This window comes from Rhinolophus sinicus, chromosome 1, assembly GCF_057876585.1.
Source record: "Rhinolophus sinicus isolate RSI-liver-muscle chromosome 1, RSI-T2T, whole genome shotgun sequence".
In the NCBI taxonomy this organism is placed as follows: Eukaryota; Metazoa; Chordata; class Mammalia; order Chiroptera; family Rhinolophidae; genus Rhinolophus; species Rhinolophus sinicus.
The window spans coordinates 164,994,744-165,016,981 of record NC_142501.1 but is presented as its reverse complement, the minus strand read 5'-3'; positions in this window follow the sequence as shown (position 1 = coordinate 165,016,981).

Here is a 22,238-nt window from a genome sequence, read left to right as displayed (position 1 = left end):
CTCAAGGGTGCCTGATGCTTCATGATGACCATCTGAGTCACATTTGACTTGGGCTCTAGACTAACAAGTGCCCCTAAGACCAGGTCTCTCGTATCTCATCTGCCATGGGCATAACCAGAGGGAAAATCAGCAAGTTTCATTTGAATGCAGAACCCCCAGTGATGCCATTCCCTATTTCTCACTCACCAACACTGTCACTTGTACTACATCTAGCCGATAAGTGGGAACCTCTACTCCTAAGAGTATGAAGGCACATTGTCTGCCTAGACCCCATCAGCCCCAGTGGTGACCAGAGGTGGGGGACATGAATTCAACTCTCACTCCAGTCCTGCCTCTCTCAGCCTTACCCCTCTGCTGCCTCAGACTCTGCCTTTCTTTTGCCCAGAAGCAACTGTGCCCGTGCCATTAGATAGCAACTACTTAGCCTGCCTGCAGTTGAGTGGGATTCCAACTGTTAATACCTGACCAGATCTCATCTTGCAAGGACCCTCTGGATATAATCGCGGCATTTTTTTTCAGCAGTTTCATATTCCAGGCACATATTCCTAAGATCTTGTATGTAGTGTTGGTAGAGTACAGTTGTATTCTAGCATTCGTTTGTATCAGCATGACCTAAAATGGCCCTGATTGGGAATGTTTCTGTGAACCTTTGATCCCGAAAGTACTACATTTACTTACTTGTCCAATAATAGAAAAAGATTACCTTTGGAACAGTTATTTAGAATCTTCTCGCCAAAGGAGGGTATTTCCCAGCGAGTCCAAATAAATCCAGAAGCTCGCTCCTCTGAACCTGGGCGCCAGGTGTTTATCTGCAACAGTACCATGAATGAGATACAGGTTGGGATGATCTGGATGAAGGAGTGAATAAAGGTTAGATCACTCTAGAGTTTCCATCTTGACGTTCTCAGCAGCACTGAAGGGAAGAAGCAACAGCCCTGGGAGGAGACTCCCAAGCCTATGCAAGGTGGCCCTAGAGAGGTTGGTACATTTTTTGAAAAGTTCAGTTTCAAGTAAGGAAATATCCTGTCTTTAATCTCTTGGGTCCTACAAGACTCATTTCGGCAGCATTCACCCCTGCATTTAGGTGAGTGGAGCCAAAGAGAAGCTGCCCCCACAGCGCTCACACAGAGCGAGCCTGGAGTGCCAGAGCTAGCTCACGTGCACTTCCAGCTGTGCTACTGGCATGGCCTTGAGAAAAATCAGTCTTTCTGGATCCAGTTTTCTCATCTGCAAAGAGTGGATGAAACCAGACTCTTGATCTAAACCGCTGAGCTACCTAGGCCGTGTTTTCAGGCTGAACCACGTGAAAGTACCATTGACTAAGCTGTGAACCTCTCTGAACATCAGCGTCTTCATCCGCACAACAGGACGGTCACAGCTGTGTGCATCCCGTGAGTCTGGAGGACTTGCGCCCAGGGCCTGGTGTGTAGCTCCACAGGAGACGTCAGCTGAGGGTGAGGACGTGCCCCAAACACAAGATGGAAACTGAGATGTAGTCAAATACTGCAGCATGGAGGAAGGAGGACCGACTTCTAGCTCTCATTTTGTTACTAACTCGCAGGATGGTGAAGGGTAGCAGAAGCTGCCCCAAATATGCCACTTTGACAAGGATTACTTTGCATTCAGGCACTGGAAAAACAGTACACGCCAAGAAGGGGATTCTGACTTCTCCTTTTCTTCCTAAAAGCAGGAGATGAAACTCCCATGTGCACTGACAGATGTTTTCTCTGTAGGAGGAGGAAAGAAACATTCCTATCACCAGAGAAGACCAAAAGGGGCTGGGAGAAATCTTCACAAATAAACCTTGTCAGTAGCCCTTATCTTCCTGTAGCCTCCCCACGTATTTTTCTAACTTTTTCACAATGACTACTTTTTGTTCATCCTAATATATAAGCATTTCGGTCCAACTGCTTTTTGGGGTCTTCATTTTTCCATGGAGGCGCTCATGTACATGAAATAATAAGATTTGTATGCTTTTCTGTTCATCTGTCTTAGGTCAAGTGCATTCTCAGGCCCAGCCAGACTTGAAAAGGGTGGAGGAAAGTCTTGCCTCCCACACAATGGCCCTAACCTCTTAGAGCTTCAGCGTCCCCTTCTGTGAGGAACCTGACTGGCTTAGGTTATCGTGCCCAGCTCTGCCATTTTAGGAGTCTCCCCCCATGGTGTGAAGAAGCCCCCGCACGCAGGCAGAGCCTGTGCAGCAGCGTGCCTCTGTCTGGTCACTTGTGTGCCCTTCTGAGCCCTTGGCTTCCTTCCTGTGTTTTCACACCTTCGTCAGAGGACAAGTCTGGCCTACAAGGTCATTTATGTTTCAGTCAGCTCATTTTTCTCCTCATCGGGAGCCAGGATAGGTTTGTGGAAGGAAGAGGTTGAAGCCTAATGGATAAGAATGAGCTGCGGGGATTATCTGTGCGGTTCATTTATCCATTTCAATCCTGTCCCCAATTACAGAGGAGACTGAGAGCCAGTTATGTTCTCAGTGGCTGCTCATGTGAAAAACAAGGAAGGAAAGAAATACTCTAACCTTTATAATCCTTTTTTAAATTTCCCCATTTTTAGTTCAGGGCATTAGTCTAAATACTCTTCTTCCCTTTCCTCGACGTCAAGGAAGTGCTATAAATGACCTGGAAACTGCTCTCCTTGTTTTCCTTGTGGGCTGTAGGGTTCATAACCACCCTCCCCACCCCAGGAATGTTCCTGACTTCTAAATTTGCTCCATCAGAAGCAGGAGGAAGAAAATTTCTGGCCGCAAAGTACCTGTAATGCAACAAGCCTGTGTCTGAGCAGCTACTGTGGGCTCAGTGACAGCCTTTTTCTCTTCCTCTGCCTCTTACCCTCCCGTGATGCCTCTGACTCCACATCCAGAAGACCAGTCAACCACATCCTACTGCGATTTCTCACAGGATCTAAAAGGAAAAGACCCGCAGACAGCACCCGAGCTGGCTAGGGCTGTGAAGGCTTTGCCCTGAGAAGGTACCCTCCCCTATAATACTGAGAAAGTACCTTTCTTACAATACTGAGAAAGAACCCTTCCCTACAGCACTTACTGAGAAAATACCTTTCCTGACCTACAGTTATTATGGAAAAAAGGTTACTTTGCCTTGGACCATTTATCCAAATCCCTACAACTGAGGGTTTACTAAATCAATGTCCCACCCCCACTCCTTTCCAATCTTCTACAAAGGCTACGTTTCATGTCATTGCAATCTGCAAGGTTGCTTTTCTGAAGGATGCACAAACTGCTGGGCAGAGCCACTGTCCCCCAGGCTGTTGGTGGACAAAGTAACTGGGCCCCACTGGGATGTTGGTATGGTTGTATTTTCATTATCGTGTTTCACGTAAGCCTGAGCTCACAGTGTGTGGATCACAGACGCAGGAGCTGCAGGTAGTGGCTGCTCCTTATTCTGGACTGTATGACAGCACCGTGTGAGGGGTGGGGTGGGAGGTGGGGACACTCTACCAGGTATATGTGGTCACTGGCGGAGGATGGATGAACTGGGCTGCCAACTGGGATAGCCAGTGTCTCAAAGCGAGAGTGATTGATCAGCGTAGGTGATGATTTTCCAGTTCAGGCAAACAGCCTTCTCACACTTGAGGTGGATGGATAGGGAAGACCCACTTCAGTTCCTTCTTGGCCCTGAAATTCCTGCCCATGAATACAAGAATAGCTCTGTGAGAGCCCACTGGGCTCCCTCAACTCCCTTCTCTGAACGAAAAGGCACTTAAGCACAGGGCATTATAAAGAGATTGTTCCAGATGTGCCAACCCATGACCACATCTATTTGCACTGTTCTCTACAGCTCTTGCTAGACTGAGCTATTTGTACCAGACAAGACCCAAATGCCTAGAGTCAGCTTGTTAGAATGTGTACATAGTTGCTACATAGTCAACCAAGGCACAAAAAAATGAAAAAAAAAAGATCTCTAAGTAGATACTTTGGTCTGGATGGTTTCAAACACTATTTAAAAGTGAAGACCTTGATTTTGCCTCAATATGGAAAATTTTAAGCAATGATATATTGGCCCCTTTACAACCACGTTTATAGTCACTTTGAAGCCAGGGGACTAGATCAGTTTTAAGACACTGAAATTGATAGGCCATTTGATGTGGTTTTGTTTAAACATTACTTGACTCCCTGGCCCATATCTATACACTCCAGGGATGTTTAGATTGTTACTTTGTTGGAAGACAAACAGCATAAGGAAAAATATGCAAAACCTCTGCTTCTTCATCTATAATATATAAGAGGTAGAACAAATAATTGCTTAGGTCCCTTCTTACATCAAAAACTACAGGAATCAATAGTAAGCAAGCTTAGAAAATGCTCGATTCTGCTCTACCCAAGCAAAAGATGTGTATCCTTCTAAAAGAAAAAAAAAGAAGAGGCTCAAGGCCAGTAAACAGACCCTCTGTTGACATCTATGTGAACAACTAGGGGACATAGACCAGGGAGGCTGGGCTGTCACGAAGGCTAGAGATTTCTAAACAATCTCGTTTTTTTGTTTTTGTTTTGCTTTGTATTGTTTTTTGTTTGTTCTTGTTTTTGGTTTTTTTGGTTTTTTTTTTTATTTTTTATTTAAGTTTCCAGTTAAGAGATGTCCTTACAATGAGCATTGCTGTGTCCAGGAAATTGCAGCATTATAATACTTGGAAACAATAGCATGCTTCAAAATAAAGTCACTAACCATCAGATGCCATATGATTTGGCTGCCAAAATTCCACACACCATGTGAGAGCAAGGCTGAATGTGCACAAAGCTTGGAGAAGTCATTTAAACTAACTTCCCAACAAACTTGTCTTGCTTAATTTGATTGATACGATGTCTTTCAATTACAACATTCAGTCTGTTGCTTTTCCATTTGTTTTAAATTCAGCACTGACACATGAATGAGAAAGATAAAATAGAAAACAACTTGAAAAGGTATAAAAATGTAACTACTCTTGAAAGTATGCATATTTACTTTTTGTTTGTTTGTTTGTTTGTTTTTTACTACCTCATTTCACTTCTGTTTGCAGCTGTAACAAGAGGAATGATCCTTGCTCGTGGATATAGAGCACTTATGGGATAGTTCTAATTGAGAAGAATATCCTTTTTATTATTCCAAGGCTACTGATTGCAGTGCACTTTTTTTTCAATTTTATTTTGCATCAAAAAGGAGATCAAATGAAAGTACGTCAGGCTTGAAAGACCACTGGTGGCACCACAGAAACTTGGCAAACCAGTCTAAAAAATGACACTTCAAATCACAAAGTTTGCTCAGCACACCACCTTTAGTAAAAACAATGACCAAAAAGAGAAGAAGAAAAAAATCATTAGAAAGCTATTTTCCCAAACTCCACGTAGTTTTCAGTGCATTTGGCTCAATTGTCTGAATCTATTACAACCACAGCTATAAAATAATAGGCAAAGAAATCACAACTCCCATCTAAGAGCCAGGCAGACCGTGCTTATCTGAGTCACCAGTATTTTCCCAGCCCCACAGAACATTGATAAATGTTACTGGATGGATGAATAGATGATGGATGGATGGATGGATGGATGGATGGATGGATGGATGGATGGATGGATGCAACGTACTCCAATGCAGAACATAACTCTGTATAGCACTACTGTATCTCATCTTCGTAACTCTTCCCTTCGTTTGCCCTGTTACATGTGAAACCCCATCAGACAGACCCACCTCTGCCTTGTGCACAGTTCTCTTAAGCTCCCAGCAGAGAGCTTACCATGTAGCAGTGCCTTGAAAATTTTTGGCGAGCTGTTGTAGTCACTGTTTATGAATACAAGTAGGTCCTACTTTCAGAAACAGTTGACCCAGAAATCCAAACTTAACAAAAGTAAATAAATTAGAAGATGACTCTTAATTTTACAGAATTGTTTATTACAGGTTTGCTTTCATCAACAGGCCTTGAAAACATGCCTCAACCTATAGAAGTCTTCATCAGGGGCGGCTGAATGGCTCAGTTGGTTAGAGCATGAGCTCTTAACAACAGGGTTGCTGGTTCGATTCTCACATGGGCCTGTGAGCTGCGCCCTCCACAACTAAACTGAAGACAACGAGCTGCCGCTGAGCTGCCAGTGGGCGGCCTGGATGGCTCAGTTGGTTAGAGCGCGAGCTCTGAACACCAAGGTTACCCGTTCAATTCCTGCATGGGATGGTGGGCTGCACCCCCTACAACTAAGATTGAAAAAAAGGGTGGCTGGACTTGGAGCTGAGCTGCACCCTCCACAACTAGATTGAAGGACGGCTACTTGACTTGAAGCTGATGGGCCCTGGAGAAACACACTGTTTCCCAATATTCCCCAATTTAAAAAAAAAAAAAAAAGTCTTCAACTTTTAAAAAGCACATGTGGTGGGGGCCACAAGATACACCTAAATGTATGATAACTGTCCAGTTGCAGAGCCACTTTGAGATGGTCAGTGTTAGAAAGCTGCACTTCCCCTCTGAGAAGTCACCCACTGCGCCGTAAGAATAAGACCGAGCTAAGAAGGGAAACAGGCAAAGACTGTTATGGGCTGGTTTTGTCCTCTCAAATTCATTGAAGTCCTAACCCCCATGTGGGGACAGAATCCCAGAGAGCAGTTTCCAGGCTCTCGGCCTCACGCGGAAAGGTGCTGGTTTGGGTAGTAGATGGCCATCAGCTGTGACTGGTTGGCCACCAGCTATAACCAGTTAGCCATTAGCCACTGATATAACTGCCGTGACTGCACTGGTTGGTTGTCAGGCAGAGAAGAACACGGCGGATTGCGGATCGTATGGCTCCTGCTTCCTGTGCCTCCAACCCAGCCACCAGCAAGAATATAGTGGTATGACTCCCCTATCTATGGCTCCATGGGTGTTCCTTTTTGACCTCACCATGTCCTGCGTTCTTATGTGGGGAGCAGGACCAGAGACCTCGCATGACACCCCACATGACACCCTAGTACCTCAGAATGTGACTGTATTTGGAGACAGGGTCTTTAAATAGGTAATTAATTAAGTGGCTCATTTTCACCTGGGCTTTTCTCTGCGTTTCACTCTGTTCACTGTCTGCAATGGGAAGCAGTAATTCTAAGGGAGGGTGCCTTTCTGAGCCAACATCATATCAACTTCCAGAGAAGAGCACTAGGAAATGTTTTGCCTTTCTTTTTAACAATCAATAGGAATTAACTTTGCTCACACTGCGGGCAAGTCAGGACTAACTTAGCGAGGAGATAGGTGGACCTGTTTCTGACTCTTGAGAAGGATACAAATTCACCTGGAAGGGAAAGAATCAAATCTGCCCCATCTCCCGTTCCATTGTCCAAATATGATCACATCATGTGGACATTTTTCACACTTTTCTAAAAGTTGTAGAAAAATAAGTGACTAAGTAAGCCCCGAGTCTTTTCGGTTAAGAATTTGGCTGAGGATATATTAAGTACGAGGTGGGAGAGGTGGGTGTTCATTGTTACACAAAAAAAGGGTTAGGTTCTTTCACCTAGAATAGGCCAAGCATCATCAAACAATTAAATACATTAATTCCCTGTAACAGAAGCTCAAATCAAATGTCTCACTCAATCAAACTAAGTTAGGAGAGAAACCATCTGTCAGCTTCGGGTTTGGCTCTAGCAGGCCTGTTTTGTACATCATTGGCTGAGGCCTGTTTGTATCATTAAAAAAATTAACTGCTCACTGCCAAAAGTAATTTGCCTAGCATTGTCCACTCCTCGGAAGCAGAACCAGTGTTTCCTGCGGCTGGGCTGTGAACGTCTGTGAAATAGCATCACAACATAAATGCCTCGAGGCAGCTGCAGACAGTGAGTCAATAATGGAGAGGAGCCCTCTGTAGGAAGTGATAAGAAAGATCTAAGGGGCCAAGTGTACAGATGGTCACAGGCCAGTCTGCCAAGCAGAACTTCAAAAGATGGAGAGATCTGGGGGATTTGGACTGTGTGGACAGGTTTATAAGCAATCTAGGGAGTGTCAGTGACTTCAGAATCTAGTCCCCTCATTGCCTCTCATGCACAGACATAAGATCTAGGAAAGGAGAACAGGGTGCATGTGCATGTGTGGTGTGTGTGTGTGTGTGAGAGTGAGTACTCTCAATCTCTCTTTTCCTCTTCTCATCCCTCCTCTCCCCACCCTCCCCTTCCTCTCCCCTCCTCTCCTTTCCTCTCTTCCTCCTCCTCTCTATCTCTATCTTGAGCTCTCTCCCTTCCTCCACCTCCAAGAAATAACTCTATGTCACTTCTTAAGGCCCTTGTTTTGGCAAGTGGAGCTGCTGAGGGGTTGGAGACCAGTTGTCTAGAAGCTGGCCAGTGACGCTGGGATGCAGGCAGCTGGGGAGAAGCGCAGGAGGCAACGTCTTGCCCTGACTCATGCCTTCTCCAAGGCTGGCTTATCTCTCCCTCTATTGGAGACTTTGTTTCTCCTCTGTGGTGGCCCTTACATGCTGGCCGTATTTTGTTTGCCCCTCCACCCTGATCTCTGCTCACGGGAGGCTGACAGGCAGGCATGATATCAGAGAGCTGGTTGGGAATAGAGAACAGGGAGCAGCAGCAGGACGGAGGGAGGAGAGTAAGGTCCAGGCACTTATTCCCTGAGTCCCTCCCTGTGGGGTGGCTGTAGGCTGGCTGCTCCTTCAACTGACATTCCCAAATCTGTCTGTCAGTCCTTGGAGCCTAAGGGGTAATGGTGTCCCTCTCTCACTAGCTCTGCTCCATTGCTGTGGCTGCTCAACACCAGCTTTTGTCAGCAGCTCATATAACAGCCATGGACGTGTGCCTCTCAGATCTTCCTTCAAGAAAGAACTCGCCCTTCAGCTGCAAGCCTGCAGTCAACTGACTGCTTTCATGCTTCAATATCTGTTGTGGTAGCTGCTGCTGTTTTGCTACACTCTTCCTGAACAGACCCAGCACATGTCCGAGCTTGGTGGGTACCAGGGCCTGTTCCTTTCTGCCCAACAAGAAGGCCTCCACTCACCGGGGTCTTTGTCCCAGTCCCCGCTGGGGCAGCTGAGACTGTCAGACCTGAATCTGGCTCTCAGGTTCCCCTGTGGAGTCTGCTTCCTCCTCTGTGTTCTTTCATATGTATCAGGTCTGCATCAAAGAGCGAAGGTTTTCGTTATTCGAATATTCCTGCTTCCTCCCCCTCTTATCTTCTACAGGCATTATCCCCCACTAAACCAGTCACACCCCTAACTCCACCCAGCATCTGGTCTTGGAGAATCCAACTAACACCTGCCTTTTTATAACTCTCCCCCAAGGGACCTATTTGATTGTACCTCTCTTCCCTACCAACCCCCTGGCGAGACAGCTTGATGTTCATTGAATGATTTTCTACATGGGTTCACATACTAACTTGGGAAGGAGAAGCCTCTGAGCTTGGCTGCTCTGCCCATGACTGTGGACAAAGAGAGCTGAAACTCTGAGACCCCAATTCCTGTCACCCCCCAGCTTCCCCACCAGCGTATCTTCATCACTCACATCCATGCTCCCACCCTGGTGCATCCAGGCCTGTGCATGGGGTCCTAAGATAACAGGGAACGGAAGCTGGAGAGAAGAGGAGAGCCTGCTGGGCTGTGGGTAACAAGCACTGAAAATAAGAAATGCAGGTCTCTGGCTTTCAAAATAGAAACTTAGAAAAGCACAGTTAATCCTAATCAGTTGGGAAAAAAACGTCCACAGTCATTGAAGCAGTGAGACAAAAATGGCATCAGCAAGGTCCAAAGTCTATTCATTAACCCTGGAACTCAAACTTGTTACTAACTGGGAGCTGGGCTCATTGGCCTTTCTGGGCCTGATCTACTCTCTATAAAAGGTTAAGAAATAGCGGTTCTCTGCAGGCAGGATGATTCTGCATGGTTTAGGTTAGGCTATGGGATGCCTAATGCACTTTTTGAAAAATATCTAGGTTAACAACTCCGAGTCCTATTCTGGCAACACTCCACATATTTTTTAATTCTCTCAAGATGGGATGAGTGCCACAAAATTCTAAAAAAAAAATTAATTTAGTTATAAAAAAGTGAGTATGTCATAAAGAGCCTGCATATACAGCCTACGTTTTCTAGGGCAGTTCTAATTTCAAGGATTCTGGTTGCTAACAAAAATACATTTATGATCAGACCATATACAAGTATCTTCAATGGGGTTCAGAAGTTTTGATCCTATTGTTCATGCAGCATTTTTAGAAGCGGGAAAGAAATGGAGGAAGGTGAAGTATGGCTGTAATATTCTTGAACTTCAAAAATGGTAAGATTGGTTCCTGTCACATTAGTTATTGGTTCTTTCATGTAATAAATGAAGCCCAATTGTTCTTCATTAATGTCTCCCGCCCTCCAAATCCTTAGATTTGTGATTATTTCTTGATTTTCTTTTTTGGGAAGTGTGAGCTAGAGAGATGCCAAGTGAGGGAGAAAAATTGCCAGTGCCAGACAGCAGAGCACAAACCCTAATTACCAGGCATTTTAGCCACAGGCAGCTTTCCAATTCCCAGCTTCTTCACCTGGGAGCGTGCTTCCACCTTTGGACTGAGCTGTCACATGTACTTGCTTTCCGGTAAACAGTTGTGACCAGAACTCATTCTTACTGCCTTGCACAAATTTGTCCCTGAACAACAGGAAAAATTTAGGATCTCTTCAGGTTCCAGGTTTGGCCCAAATGGCCCTGCTGCTCTCCCTCCCCACTCCCCTCCCTTAGGTCCTGGGCCGGACGCCATAGGAGAGTCTCTCAGTGGTTGAAACACTGGTGCAAGCCATTCTCTCCATCTCTCCAAAGGCAACCATCCACTCTCTCTTCATCCTCTCCTATCTCCTCAGTATTTTTTTGTGATTTATTTCCTCTAACTCTTCCCTTCACATGGTGGAACTCCCCTGTCCATTTCAATTATTTTCCAAAACTCCCATTGGAAATAGACTCTTCCATTTCGGTCTTCTAGTGTAGAAGCAGCTCCTCTCCATCACCCCACAATCATGGGGCCACGGCAGGAGGTAAAGATTCTCCCACAGATATTTCCGATCCCTCACTTCTCCACTCTCATTCAAAAGCCTCTCCTCTTTTCATCCTCCTCCTGTAACATGCACACACATTCACATAACCACTGCCTCCCGCTTGTTCCAATCTTCTGTAGCCTCCAAATCATTCCCCCTATGTATGAAGTACTTTGCCACCTTGCTTGCGTACTTTCTTTCTCTCTACCCCAACTTCCAGAAGTTACTGTTATGTCTGTGTGAACAACTTGTGTATATTCATTAGAATTGGATTAGCTGTTCATAAGATACCCAGATAAGTGGCTTAAATAATACAGAGGTCTCTCACATAAAACAAGGGTAGAAGCTAGGTGAATCAGAGCAGGAATGGTGAGTGAGTCCATGTTATTGTGGATACTTTCTGTCTTTCTGTTCCACCATCTTAGCCTTGGTTTTCATCCTTAAAATGAACTCATGGTCCAAACTGGCTGAAAGGCTGAAAGAAGGAAAGAAATGGTAAATGGGTGCATCCTCCAGGTGATTGCTTTCTTCAAAATTTCCCCCACCCCCACCAAATAACTTCTACTTACAGATATTCTTGGTCACACCAATTGCAAGGAAAGCCAAGAATTGTAGCCTTTTAGCTGGTTCTGTCACTGTCCTGAGTATAACCAAGATTCTATTAGTATTGGATAGACAACTAACATTCTTGCCTTGTGGATCCTGTCCAATATCATTGACCTTCATTTCTGTTCCACCTCAGCTGCCTATTCCCTGGGCCATTCTCAGTGTTGTGCTCTAGTAAAACAAGTGGTTCCTGTGTAGTTCCTCAAACACACTGAGCTATTTCATGTCTCCATTCTTTTCACATACTCAGCTGTCTGTCTACAGCGTCCCAATCTTCCGTACAGACCCAAAACACTCCTATTCTTTCTTAAAATCCTGCCACTGTCAGATTCTCTCTGAAGCCTTTCTTGTACTTTCGCTTACTTTGCCTTGTATTATAATTCTTCCCAACTAGTGTGCACGCCATGAAGGCAAGGATCATGAGCATTTTGTTTCTAACATTATATCTCCGGGACTTAAAATAATTCTTGGTACATAATAAATGCTCAATAAGTATTTATTGCGTGAGTAAATACCTGTTTTTTCTCTTCTGGTAGACTGTAAGATTTTTTACACTGGCCCATGCAGGGATCGAACCAGCAACCTTGGTGTTATCAGCACCATGCTCTAACCAACTGAGCTAACCGGCTACCCGCTAGGCTATAAGATTTTTGAGGACAGGAACTGTGTCATGTTTATCTCTGTATTCTCCCTAATAACTTGCAGGTAGTAGTATGAAGTTGCTGAGCTACGAAAGTTGATCTACTAATTTCTTACTGTATTGGAAACAAAATTAATTTTCCAAATTCCTCATTTCATTTAATGCCTTAGTATGGAATCTGTCATACAATAAATGTTTAATAAATGTATTTAATTAATTGAGAATGAACCTTTCACTCTGTGGGTAGCACACGCATATTAATGGCAAAGGGAAATGGAAAGGGGGAAGTGATGATTTATCTACCAAAACTACTTCTCTGCCTCTGATAGGTCCACCCTTGGATACCTCATGGGCTAGCACCAAAGTTATCTATGCTATAAATACATTGTGCTGCTCTCAGGACCAACCGTAATCAACAGGATATTAGAGGTGCATTCTATCAGATCGTAGTGTCTCTCTCTTTCTTCAGTTGATTTTCAGAGTCCAGGGCTTTGGACACCAGTGAAAAGAAGTTGCAGGAATTGGTACTGATCCAGGCTATGGACAAAGACTTAGACCTTTGCGGAGGCAAAAATGCAAAGCATTATATAGAAAACCATCAAGACTTCAGGGGTGAGCAGTAAACAGGGGCCACACAGTCAGGTGTCCTCCCTTTCTGAAATTAGAAATAAAGAACACTTTTAAGAATAAAATCATAGAAATGCATCCCATAAGGGTAGAACTGAGAGTTTTTTTCCATCAAAATATTACGGTATCAACTTGGGTAAAATCAGGCTGGATTTATGTGTGCAGTTGCTATAGACACTCTGCAAGGCAGTAGTGTATCTAAAGAGAAAAAAAAGGGGTGTTCATCAAAGAGATGGTGGACAACATAAACCATAGGGTCTGCCATGAGGATTCTGTCTTGCCTGCACCAATTGTGGGTATCCTGGCCCATAGTTAACCTGTGCAGTCCCAGGGGCCAGCATATCTCTACAAGAGACAAGAGTGGTCACACTGTCAGAGCCCGATGCCGTACGGCTTCTAAGTCCCGTGGCTCTGATTCATGCTCAGCACATGCTCTTCTAATTCTAATGTGATTTCTCCTATACGATGAGAACCTATTGAGTATTACAATCTCATTGTAATTATAACCCTGGCCTTTTGATTTACTCCTCAGTTTCTTGTGAGTTAGGCTACAGTGAGTATTTCCTCAAGGATTACTGACAGAGTCATCTTTCTGAGCCTACAGAGCTGAGGGCAAGACCTGAGAATGGTAATGTCAAAATGCCAATCACAGGCCTCTCGGTGGACAAGCACTCAGCCAGCCTTTCCTTATGACATTCTGCTGTCTCAGTAAAGGTCCTTTCAAGCTGTTATCACAGGCCAGCTGTGTGTGTGGATGGCTGAGTAAATATCCACTGACCAAGGGTGCAAGAATAGGAAATTGTGTGTGAGTGCATGAGTGTGTGTCCACATGAGCAGCTATCCAGAGAAATGTAACTTTTTCACAAGGCTGGGTGGTCAATCTGCTATACCATATGGTCTTTCGTTAGTTACACGCTTTGTTACAGAGTCTTCCTCAAAGTCAATGTGGGATGGATAGACAAATGAATAAACAAGTGAATAAACATTAGCTATCTAATTTTGACTTTGACCTTAATAGCTCAGAGGCATTAGTACAAAGTTACTGAGCTAGTGCAATGGTTTGAATTTTGTGTTACCCCAAAATTCATATCTGAAATCCTGACACACACCTCCACCCCAAAGATGATGGTATTAGGTGGGGCCTTTTGGGAGGTGCTTAATGTCATGAAGGTGGAGCCCTCATGAATGGGATCCCTCTCCCCTTCGACCATGTGAGGACACAGAGAGAAAGCATGGCTATGAACCAGGAAGAGGGCCATCACCCAACCGTGGTGTTCTGATCTTGGACTTCCAGCCTTCAGAACTGTGGGAAATCAATTTCTGTTGTTTATAAGCTACCCAGTGGGTGGTATTTTGTAATACCGCGTTTCCCCGAAATTAAGACCTAACTGGAAAATAAGCCCTACCATGATTTTTCAGGATGACACCCCCTGAACATAAGCCCTAATGTGTCTTTTGGAGCAAAAATTAATATAAGACCTGGTCTTATTTTCAGGGAAACACGGTAGAAGCCCAAATGGACTAAACTAGGAAATATGATCTGCTAATTTCTTACTGTATTGGAAACAAAATTATTTTTCTAAGTTTCTCATTTCATTTAAAAGACGACTTTAGGGAATAGCTAAATTCAGAATAGAGCCAAATTATAAAGTATTATGGATTTTCCTTAAATAAAACAAAGCGAAATTATCTGTTAAAAACCCTTACATTAGAAGACAATGGCTTAAGCAAAGGAAACTGAAAGCTGGCCTGAAAGAAATATTTAAAGATTCATACTGAGAGGGTGGAGGTTATCTTAATCCATGAGTTTTATCTTGATATCAGCAGGGAAATTAAGACTATGAATAATATGTAGACCACAATTTTCATTTTTGCAGAATTGAAAATCTGGGTAGTTTTCATGACTCATACTTTTTATTATGACAGCATTTTAAATCCATATATGAAAGTCTTTGGGGTGGTGAATTTTGCACAATATTAATGAATTGTTGGATGGCCTATCAATTAAAATCCAGCCGGTGAACAAAATGATGGTATCATTTTTGCAAATGTCTCATCACAAGATGTGAAAAATTTCCCTGAGTCACCAAGTGATTATTCATATTAATCGAGATAAAAGTATAATAAGCTGCAGACAAAAGCCCAACCGCACACCCGTTCTCCCAGAGTTGGGATGGCAGAATCCACTCGGAGAAGAGCCTCCCGGGCCAGGTTTCCTTGACAACCGCTCCCATAAGAACCAGTGTTCAAAGATAGGCTCTAGCAAAGTACCCAGGAAAACTAATTGATGATCAGGCTCTCGTCTCTGAGATGGCATCGAGACTTGATGCTACCGTGTGAACTATTTCTGAATTTAAATGGAAATGTGGGTGGGTGTGTGTTTTAAATCTCACTTCTCTTCTTTCACTGTTTTGTGTGTGTGTGTGTGTGTGTGTGTGTGTGTGTGTGTGTGTGTGTGGAATTCCCCCGTTTTTCTTTCTCAGTTCCAAAATAAGAAATTCCTTTATAAAAAGGATCACAACCACAGTTAAATTGCTACCTTGGAAAAATTCAACCTAGAAAATAATTATTTCTCATTTAAAACCAACAGTCCCACCTAAGGGACAGCAGGTAAGCAGGGCAACGGGGAGTGGCAAATGGGAGGTAGTTCTGAGGGCTGCACCATCACTCTGTAAAAATAACCTTGTGGGGGGGGGTATGATGGATGGCGCAGCAGTTCTGGTGGACTGCCAAACACCAGGAAATTAATTCATAGCCCAAACTGTCACAAAAATGCAAGAGCATTCTGAGGAAGAGAAGGCGACAGTTCTCCTGTGTCAGCCTCTTTCCCATTTGCTTGCAGAGACATCTCAGCAAGTAATTCCAAGTGCAGAGAGAAATCTGTGTGTAAACAGTAGAAACTTTGGGAAGAGGTGGGGACAGAGATGCCATGAATGACAATGAGGATAAATAACACAAAGAAACTCAATACGTTGGAACAAAATAAATATTTGAGGTGGTATAATAGCATTTAAGCTAATTCTGGTCACCCACATAAGAGAAACCAGAAATGCAATTACTCCATCCAAGGAGTAAATATATAAAATAAGAAGCCAGAGGGAAAACAAACTAGAATAAAGACCTAAATTAACAGAAGCACCCTAAGTAATCGACTTTCTCTTTTCTTGTTTTCTCGGTGATATTTTAGATGCCTTTCCCCAAATGGGCAATTATCTCAGCAGAGTGAAGTAAGAAATGAAATTGCGGTGACACACATTACAATGGAGGAGGGCAGACACAGAAATTGAGGGCTGAAGGACAGTTGCTAGGTGCAAGCTTTCAGTCACCCGTGTGGCCTGTCATGCAGAAAATTCAATAGGTCCTTCAAACACTGAGCCTGAGAAAAGCACTTTGAGTTATTTCATCTTAAAGAAAACAACTTTTCCTCAACAACAGTAAATCCACAAGAAGTTACAGTCCTTTCCTTGCAGGAAGGCAAAGTGGAAATGTCCTGATGGTGAGCCACTTAAGTTGTCTGATTTGACCTTGTCAGTTACCTAATGTGGTTTGAAAGGCTAGAGATGTGTCTGCATGCAATAACAAAGGTCAGCCTGGCTGTGTAGCCATCCTGTCATCTCCATCTCAGCCAGAGCACTTACTGACCATCTGAATATGAGGACGGTTTATAGAAATAGAGTACAGCTCACAACCCTTGACTTCTAAGAGAGAGATTCTTGACTTTCAGGCATTCCTTGTATAATAGTTTGGTCATGTCAGGAAATGACTGAGTCTCTCCAAAGAAAAGTAATTTGAATTAACTTTAGCTTTAAAATTTTTCAGCTACACATTAATACATTATTGGTGCCGGTATGGAGAATTGGCAGCTGCCTAAATTGTCAGTGGGAAGTGTTAATTGATACAAGCTTTCTGGAAGAAAATCTGGTCATGCGTATCAGCATTTAAAAGGAAGTAATCAAACAAAATATATCTATAATCTGACCATTTCTCATCACCCACTGCTACCTCCCTGGTCCAGACCACCATCATCTCTTGCCTGCTTTTCCGCAGAAGTCTCCAGTTTGACCACTATGCTTTCACCCTGACCTTTCAGTCTGTACTCACCAAGCAGTACGATCATATCAGACCCCTTGTCACACCCTCCAATCACTTCCCATCTCGTCAGAATAAAAGCCTTACAACAGCCTCACAAGGCCCCCTCCTCCCATTTCCTACCCCAAGTCTGTCAGATTCCATTTATAGCTTCCCTCCTCTTTGCTGGCTCCACTCCAGCCAGATTCCCCTCGGAGCTGTTCCTGATCTCACCAGGCATGTTTCTGTCTCTGTGCCTTTCTACTTGCTGTTCCCGTATCCTGGAAAGCTTGCACCCTCTCTCCTACCTCCACCCCTCCTTCACCAACTTCAAGTCTTTTCTCAAAAGCCAGCTTCTCAGTGAGACTTTCTTTGTCCTCTCTATTTAATACTGCAATGTTCCCTCACTTCTGTCCCTCTTTCCCGTTGAACTTTTCTCCATAGCTTTTCTAGACCTATATATTAGGTCTAGATACCTTATATATATGATACCTTAGATATTAGTTAATGACTTATATATCATGTAAAAGAGTGATCTCCGTAACTCTGGAACACCTGAGGAGTACAAAGGCAACTGATCTCTGAGTTATATAAACTAATAAAAGAATTCATAAATGTCATTAAAAAATCAAATTTCTTGCTTTTTACTTACCTCTTCCTCTATAAATAGCTATAATTGATATTTATATATGTCATGACTAATATCTCCAAAAGGGAAAAACAATTAGCCACTATGAACGATAGCCATTTGTTAGTTCAAGATCTTCTAATGTCTTACTGATGGGAATCAGATCTTAGTGTCAGATGGATGCTGGATCTCTCTGGACAAGGTGAGATGTAAGAAATGTAATTCTCATGTTATTCATTAATTTAAGACAGGCAAGACAGCTTCTCAAAGTCCTATTGAATGAATTTAACCATCGCCTTTCCTGGATAACTAAATAGTACAGCCTCAGCCACAGTGTCAACTCCATTCTGTTAATTCTGCAATAGTGTCATTTCTGTATTCTTGTTTACGGCTTTCATTAATTGTAAACTTCCCAAGCCGGAAGCTTCTGTGTTTGTGGAGGGGCGTGAATCTTCTATTTTTCTCGGTCTGTGTGGCAGTCAGGAATTCAGTCCACAAGTATTTCCAGATGCCTCCCTGTGTGTCAATGCCGAGGATGCAGCCCTGGGCAAACAGAATAAGGGCCTCTAACATAACAGAGAAGACAGAGGTTGGACTGGAGCTGTGAGTGTTACGAAAGAGCGAAACCATGGCGTGGGACTGAGGGACCTAACCTCACAGAGAGTCCCTGGGGTGGGGGCGAGGGTCAAGAAACAGCTCTCTGAGAAGTGAGGCTACACTCAGTTTTCTTGGCAAAGTGATAAAGGAGAATTCTTCAGACAGAGGGAACAACGTGTACAGAGAAAGACCCTGAAGTGTCACAAAGGATGAAATGTTCCAGAAACACAAAGAAAACTCATAAGACTGGAAAGGAGGACACAGTCTTGCAGCCTGGGTGAGGACTGTCAGACTTGATCCTAAGGGCGAAGGAAGGCAGTGAAGGATTTTAAGTCAGGCATCACTTTGATCTGTGCCCTGTGGTCAGTCAGTCCCCACAGACTTTTGATTTCCTGACCATATCCTTGCCTAATTGCTGTGCTGTTATGTAATAACCGTTCCAGACTCATTTCCCAGGACTTCTAAGGGAACTCATTAAATCTGTTTTACTCTCTAGCGTGCTTATTTGGAGGATATAAAATAGATTTTAAATTACACCTAAAGAACCTAATCAATAATTACTTAGGAAATAAAAAAGGTTATATGTCACTTGTAGTATCTATACTCTTCCATATTTTCCCACCAGACTCAGTGCAAACAGTATCATATAGAAGAGCATGGATGCTGGAGCTTGGGTTCAAATCCCACCTCTGTCACTTAATTTCCATGTGTGAACTTGAGCAGGTTACTTAATTTCACTATGCCTTGGTTTCCTCACTTATAAAGTGGGGGATAATTATAGGACCTCATAGGCAGGGTGACCACATAATTAATCATCCAAACTGGACATTTTGGAGACAAAGGGGGTATACTAGCCTAAGTCAATGTGTATAAAGCACTTAGAATAGTAACTGGCGATAATAAGTCTGGTTATTAACTTATTGAGATGCTTTTATTTATTCCTAAGAAGACTAGGAACCACCAACTGATTTTAAATGTCAATGTGGTTGAAAGGGAGAATTGAAAAATATTTAAAACCCCATGGTGCTATGGCAGACTCGAAAGTATTGTAGCTTGAAGAGGATTATCTTCTGACAGAAAACTAAGCAAAGAAATAAAAAACTAAATAAAATCAAACCATAGTTGTGCTTAGAAAGACAAATCCTTTTGATGGGCAATTCTGTTTAAATACAATATAAATACTTTTTAAAATGGGATTTAAAACAATCTGATTTACAGACTTCGGCGTTAACCTGTCAGAAGCGTTAATTAGATGAGAACTCCCTTTAGTTCTGATTATTAAAGTAACAACTGCTGGTTACAGAAAAATTGAAGATGAAAAAAGAAGGAAATGAAAGTCATTCATACTCAAACTGTTAGGGACAGCCGGAGGAATGAGTCTCAGGAGACCAAAACTGGTCTATTAGAATTTATTTGGTGTGTTTGAGTTGCGGGAGGTCGGACTAGAAAAGACCATAACCTCTCCAAGCAGAGAGGGGTATGGAGTTTCATAGGAGGGGGTAAATGAGGCTGTTCCCTCTTCAATGACAAGGGGTTTCAGGGCATGGCCAAGCCCTCCAGCTCCACAACCTGGCCCCAGGTCACCATCCTTCCAGACAGCCCAGGCCAGCTGATCACAGGCCCCTAGGAGATAAAGCAAGACAGGAGCAAGACAAGATGGCTTTTAAGGTAAGATTTCTGCTCCTGGCCTAGATATGGCTTAACACAAACAATTAAAAATAACAAAGATTTTGCTACATGTTCTTGTATGCAGTATCCCACTATCTGTATGCTTTCCCCTGTGTATACACATATCTATCTATCTATCTATCTATCTATCTATCTATCTATCATCTATCTATCTTTTCAAAATTAAAATCATTCTACAAATGCATGTGTATTAGTTTCCTATGGCTGCCATAACAAAGTACCAGTAACTGGGTGTCTTAAACCAACAGATCTTTATTCTCTCACTGTTCTGGAGGCTAGAAGCCTGAGCTCCAGATACTGGCAGGGCCATGCTCCCTCTGAAGACACTAGAAGAGGACACTTCCTTGCCTCTTCTAGCTTCTGGTCATTGCCAGCATTCCTGGTGTTCCTTGGCTTGGGGAAGCATCATTCCAATCTCTGCCTCTGTCGTCTTCACGTGGCCTTTTACTCTGCGTGTTTGTGTTTCTGTATGTTCATGTGGCTTTCTTATAAGAACACCAGTCACTTGATTTAGGGCCCAAACTAGTCCAGTAAGACCCCATCTTAACTAATTACATCTGCAAATACCGTATTTCCAAATAAAGTCACATTCTGAGGTTTCAGGTAAATATGAATATTTGGTGGACACCATTCAACCCAGTACAGCATGTAATGAAAATATGTGACTTTACATTGTAATATACAATGCTATTCTTCCCTCCCATGCTATCCCAAAGTGAAACACTTGAATCTCCTCTTACCAAGATTCACAGGCAATCTGGCTTCCTTTCATACCTCCCCCCTGGGAATGTCTGCTTACTTACTGGGGCAGGGGGTGGAGTGCTTCTGACATCATACAGGATGCAGAAAGGATAATCCAATCTCCCTAGCATCATGGAAACTATGGTCTGGATTTAGCCATTTCACAGTGTTAAGCTTGGCCTAAGTGTTAGCCACCAGACTGACCATTCTGTAAGGTCCACATTCACCAGCCATGTCCCAGGGCACACGGCTGCCTCCTAACGTCCTGCCTGAGCATAGACTCACGTTTTTCATGTTCATGGGCTTAGAATGATTGCTGACACTTGTTGCCTCAGGATACAACAAATTACTAGTCCTATCTCTTTCTAACCTCAAAGTAATTTTATGACAAAAGACCCTTTGGCTTATCCTGACCATGAGCCTTAGGGCCTTCCCAATCTACGTGGAAAGCACTGGCTACTTTGAGTTTCAGGGAAAAATTATTGGAGTCTGGGTCACTTTCCCCTCGGAAGGCCCCTGGGCTCCTTATGCAAATGAGAGTAATTTGTCCCTGGAATGACACTCACTAAGAAGTGCTAGGAGAGGTAGCATGACTCAGCCACAGAAAATACACTGTCCTTCCCTCAAGCAATAGGTGCCTAACTGCCTTCTCACATTTCAGGACAAGTTAACGACTGTTAAGTAATTCTTGCCATAAAAAGGTAAGTGTGTGTCAGGAGGCCGGTGCTCTCCTCCTACAGACCTAGAGGTCACTGGCATCACTTTAAAGTTCCCCCGTACTGTGCTGCTTTTGAAACAGCACTGCATCAACATTTTCATACTGTCCTATGGCATGGCTACTAAAACTTAATTAACTGTTCCCATATTTCGGTACATTTAGGTGGTTTCCCATCATGAATTAACTAGGATTAAAAATCCCCATTCACTTAACAAACATTTATTATGTATGTAGGAGGTGCCAGTCAATGTTTTAGGCCCATTGGGTCTGAAGATCTTATTCTCAAAGAGCTTACATTTTAGTGACAGAGAAGGAGGACAGCAAACAATCAAATGTAAAATGTAATGCCTTCATAATTACAATTAAGAAAAAGAAAGCAGAGCAAAGTAATAGAATAACAGGGGTTGCTATTCTAGATAGATGAGTGGGAGGGGCCTTACCGAAAAATTGGGCTTGATATAACCTGTCCAATCTGATAAACTGGAGAAGGTTCTTTATAAAACATAGGAACACTCACATGAAGTTTTGTATTTTTTTTTTGTTGTTTGTTCACTAATTTTATCACTTATGAATATAAATAAAATGGAACTCTCTCCGTGAAGTGAAATGATCACTTAAATCAGCATAAGTGCAATTTGAACAAGCAGATGATGAATAAACTGGATTTAAAAATCAGTGGCTCGTTATGGAAGGCAGTGTGGAGGTTCCTCAAAAAATTACGAATAGAATTACCATATAACCCAGCAATCCCTCTCCTGGGTATCTACCAAAAAAATCTGAAAACATTTATACATAAAGACACGTGTTCATTGCAGCTTTGTTTACGGTGGCCAAGACATGGAAACAACCAAAATGTCCTTCGATAGATGAATGGATAAAGAAGTTGTGGTGTATATACACAATGGAATACTATTCAGCAGTAAGAAAAGATGATATAGGAACATTTGTGACAACATGGATGGATTTTTTTTTA